The sequence below is a fragment of the Theropithecus gelada genome, chromosome X (assembly GCF_003255815.1).
Source record: "Theropithecus gelada isolate Dixy chromosome X, Tgel_1.0, whole genome shotgun sequence".
Classification (NCBI taxonomy): domain Eukaryota; kingdom Metazoa; phylum Chordata; class Mammalia; order Primates; family Cercopithecidae; genus Theropithecus; species Theropithecus gelada.
In genome coordinates this window covers 9,730,659-9,735,727 of record NC_037689.1, presented here as the reverse complement: position 1 = coordinate 9,735,727, position 5,069 = coordinate 9,730,659, and the positions used below count along the sequence as shown (strand labels likewise).

The following is a 5,069-nucleotide window of genomic DNA, read 5'->3' as shown; positions in this document are numbered from 1 at the left end:
TGCAATTGCCATAAATATCACAGCAAGTTTACAGCACTCTAGTTAATTAGTATTTAGTCCACAATACAGAAGACCAAAGTTAATACTTTCATTCCGTTTGCAAAGCAAGGTTATATCGCTAATAGATAAGCTTTCTTAGAACTCCAAAGTTGAACAAGGTACAAAAGAATGTCTTCATAATGTTGTAATTCATAGATCTGGGGAACCAGAAGGAAGGGGTATGGGGGCAAGGAGTAGGAGGCCACCATAGGTTGTATTCTGAACAAGAATGAATGCTATGTTTCCAGTCAGAGCTGCTTTAACTTGTCCTCCATGAAGCAGGTGAAGCGCAAGTTGGTTCTCTTCTGATTGCTTGCCATTTTCTCCAGTCTGGCCAGAGAAGCAGTGGGCTCTGACTTCTGGAGCTTCTCCAGATTTCCTGTCAGCCCACTAACAGGTGAGCTGTTTCCAATGTCAAGGCTTCCACGAATTGGAGGATGCCACCATTCTGAATGACGGAGATTCTGTTGACCTTCATCATCAACCCGTTGGAATGCGGTGCTGCATTCTGAAGCTGGAAGGATCCGCACTTCCTGATCTTACCACCAAATCCTTACGGAGCATTTCTGGGAACTTTATGGGATTGCCTCCTAGAAATGTCATGGGCCCATCCCCAGAGAGCTGCCTACCCTGTCACACAGGGGTGTTATTCCACATGTGAGTGCCCATGTGTACCTTTTGTACCTTTTGTCGTGAAAGCTCTTCCACAAATAGTGCAAGCAAAGGGTTTCTCTCCAGTGTGAGTTCTGCAGGGCACTCAACGCGGAGGAGATTTTGCCACATGTGTTGCAGTAGTGCTACTTGGGAGTTCTCCCGGGCAGAGCCAAGAGCAGAACTGGGGATGTGGCAGAGAAAGACAGAGGCCCAGAAGGGATTGACTGGTGGGGGTGTCCTTACTGTCCTGAGGAGAAATATGCACAAAGTCATTGATCTCCGTTTTGCTGAGAGATGACAACGAGTTGGTGGGAATCACCACAGAGTTCTGATTGGGGCCAAGGTTGGAACTGGGCTCAAAGAGCTGTGATGGTAGATCTTGCATCTGACGTGTCAACACATGCTGCTTCAAATGACCCTTTGTGGAAAAGCCACAATTGCAAACTGCAAATAAAAGGTCTCTCTTTTGTATGATTTCTATACTGAATGTCCAAGGCACTCTGTCAAGCAAATATTTTGCCACAAATGCTGCAAGTAGTGTTTCTAAATTTACCCTGGTCTCCGAAAGGGAAGAGGGTCCCCAAAGAATCTTCCTTGATGATTTTCTGTATGTGACTAGATGTCAGATCCAAAGCCCCGTCATTCACTGGAATGAAAGACAAACCATTGGCAAACTCGCCTGGGACCACTCTCTGTGGTTTCTCCTCTTCGCTGGGTGACTTATGGAACTCCTGGGTGCTGTTGGATGGGAACAGAGCCTGCATGGAAGACGTAGACTCTGAGATGGCTGGGCTGCCAGCACTTTGGCTCTCCATGTCATCACCCACTGAGGCTGAATCATTGATCAGGACATCATCCTGGATGGACCCATTCTCCACTGACTTCAGGCTGGTCCACAGCTGCTCCACTAGGCCAGCATTCATCATCTTCATCTGATTTTCCAAAGAAGTGATGCTCAACATTTCTAGGGGCAAAGGTGAAGAAGATAAGCTGTCTTGGAAGTTTTCTGCAGACATGGGCATATCAGGGAAGCTGCCCTCAGGACAGTCTTCCATTTTTTCACTGGAGAGTTTGTCTAGGTCATCAACATTTTTCTCATTGAAGGAGCCTGTGTCAGACTCCGTGGACTCGGAGTAACTGTTGGGGACTGGGGTGTTGGAGACCTGGCCTCCCATATGCATTCGAGTGTGCTGCTGCAGGATGACAGTGTTCGTCTGTCAACTTCTGGTAGATGGGGCAGGAATGCTGGGCTCTGAGCAGGGGCACAGTACGATGGACCCTGTAGTGGGTTTTAAGATTCCTTTTTGTGATGAAAACCTGGCCGCAGATCTTACACTTAAAAGGCCCCTCCCTAATGTGTGTCCGATAGTGCATTTACAAGGCACTCTGACAGCTGAGAACTGGGTGGCAGATGATGCACTCCCTGGGGTCAGTGGCCTTTTGTCAATGTTTTCTACCAGTTGCTGAAGCTTGGATGTCTCTGATGCCTGGGCTGAGTCCAAGAGTCCCCCAAAAGGAAACTTGGCCTTGAACTGCTTGTACATGAGTGGCAACAAAGGGTTGGTGAAGGTGGTGGTGCTTCCCCAGGGGGCCCCAGTCTGCTGCTGGGGAGCTTAGGGCACTACTGCTCACTGTCAGGACTGAGTTGGTGACCACATCGCTCTCTTTGCTTTTGCTACTGGAGGATGGCAGAGTGGACCCTTCAGCTTCCTCCGGGAGCCCACCTAGGTTTCTTGTGGCCTGCTCGGCGACCCTGGAGTCACTTTTGACTAAACCTGTGGGACTGGTGGCAGAATGACTAATGGGGATGGGGGCTGGCTCTTCTGTCTTGATGAAGAGTATGAGGCTTGGGAGAGTTGGGGGCAATGGAAGGCCGACTGAAGTGGTCAGAGTAGCCAGGACTGGTTTGGTGTCTAACCGGCTGGTGACTAGCTTCTCTGGAGGGATGGACATGCCATATGGGATGCGGGTACTCATGGGGATATTGTCCAAATGCTCCGACACAGGATAAGGGTTCATCTGGGTATGAGTGTATTTCTCTTTGTGGCACTGAAAGTGGACTTTCAGATTCTTCTTGGTGGAGAACCCATTCCCACAGATGTTGTACTTGAACGGCCTCTTTCCAGTATGGGAATGCAAGTGGATCTGTAAGACACTGTCACTCTCAAAGACCTTTGTGCAGAATCTGCACTTGTGTTTGAAGAATGCTTCATTAGAAGTACTTTTCACTTCAAAGGCAGTGACATTTGGTGACTTGCTTTTTCTTTGCTGGGCCAAGGCAGACAAGGAGTCTAAATCCTCTGTAGTTGTTCTGATGTCGGGCAAAGGGCTGGGGAAAACCGAGTTAGCGGGGACCAACTGATGTAGAAGTGGATTAGATGCAGGACTTAATAAACTGCTTATTGCAAAAGCTGGTGAGGATGATGATGAGACTGCTGGGTTGCTGACATGGGAGACCGCAGCACTTGAATCCACTTTTTCCGAGGACAGGGTGGTAACTGACACCACCAATATGTTCATATTGGGAGAAAAGCCACTGTTGGATGGAATGATGGTGTTGCCAGAACTGCTCTGAGGTAGCTGGATTGGGGGTAGCAGTTTCACAGCACTAATGCTGGCAGATTGGCTGGTGAGGCTCTGTGCCATTCCAGCTGCTGCTGCCAGCTGCTGAGATAAATGGGAATTTAGCATGGACAAGGGGTTGGCAGATGTTTGTAAAGTACCTTGAGAAGGACGAGAAGATGTTGGCAAGTCTGCATTCTGAGAAGCCAACGGCAATATTTGGTGACAAATCTATTCGATCAGTTGCAACTAGTGGACCTCCTGCTGCTGCAGACCTAGGAGCTGTTCCATGAGGGCTGGGACTGCCAGCTTGCCCCCGGAAGCCCCGCTGCACCTCGCTTTCTGGGAGAACTGGGACACCACCACCTTGGTGCTCTGGAGGTTCTACATGATGACGTTGCTGTTGATCATGGAGAAGTTGCCCAGTGTTGTCAGGTCCCCGAGTTGAGGCAGAGAGGTTGTGATCACTGAGGTACCTGTTGGGGGAGCTGCTGCTGCTGCCACTTGGGGCAATACTGCTGTGGCTGCGGCTGGAAGTGCTGCTGCCACTTTTGTTAGCTAGCGGGGCCTCCACCTCCATGGACTCTTCCCTGTTGAGTCTGTTGTGTTCTTAAAGGTCGCTGCAGTCCACTTGATCTGTTTTGTTAACTGTTTCATTCATTTGTTCATCAGGATTATTGGGAGGGACTCTGGGGGAGAAGGTTTCGGGTGGGGAGGCTGGATTTTCATTTACAAATAAAACTAATTGAATAGTACAGTTCTTCTTGTGGAGCAGAAGATGTGATAATTCAAAGAACTTGGCACAGCACCAGTCACAGACGTGGGTGTCCTTGCTCTTAGTGGGGAGACTCGATTGACCCTTTTCCGTGTCTCCACAAGTTCAAGTGAATCTCATGCCTTGGCCTCCCCAGTAGTTGGGACCACAGGCGCCTACCACCACGCCCTGCTAATTTTTGTATTTTTAGTAGAGAGGAGGCTGGCCAGGCTGGTCTTGAACTCCTGACCTCAAGTGATCCACCCGCCTTGGCCTCCCAAAGTTCTGGGATTATAGGCGTGAGCCACTGTGCCTGGCCTGCATAGTACTTTTTATTTAATCTTGTCAGCCTAATTTTTTTCTACGACTTTATTGAGTTATAATTGTTATTCAGTAGACTACACATATTTAAAGTGTAGATAATATGATGATATTTGGCATATGCATGCACCCATGAAACCATCACAAGAATCAAGATAGTGAACATACGCATCACCTCCAAAAGTCTCCTCATGTCCCTTTGTCATCCCTCTATCCCATCCCTTCCTCCTACCTTCCTATCCCTGTGCAACCACTGACTGCTTTCTGTTTGTATGGCCTAGAATTTTATAAAAATGGAACCATACAGTATATACTCTTTTTCATCTGGCTTCATTCATGCAGTGTAATTATTTTGAGATTCATTCATGATGTTGTTGCCAAACACTAAAGGTTTGGCCTAGGTCCAGTTGCTCATCACACAGAAAGCCAATCACTGAGACAAGTGTTGCCCAGGAAAAAAGGCTTTATTGCAGGTGATGTCAACAAAGAGATGAGAGACAGGTCGGAAATCTGTGCCTTCAACTGACTAAAGTTATGGGTTTATATAGCGGGAAAGGAAAACAGGAATCAGAGAGGGTTAAGGAAGAGGAGTTGGTCAATAGGCAGCAGGATGTGTTGATCCCAAAAGCCCCAGCCCCACTGATACCATCTAGGGGCCTATTGGTCGGTCTCCTGAGAAAGGAACTCAGACAAGACAAATGTAAGTTTCTAAAGCTTCAGTTTTACGGGAAACTTGGGC

At 48.1% G+C, this 5,069-nt stretch overlaps 1 pseudogene; it reads right to left on the bottom strand.

Annotated features, from left to right (window-relative positions):
- Window positions 1-287: 287 nt before the first annotated feature.
- On the bottom strand, window positions 288-4,123 carry LOC112616302 (annotated as a pseudogene).
- Between the last annotated feature and the right edge of the window lie 946 nt (window positions 4,124-5,069).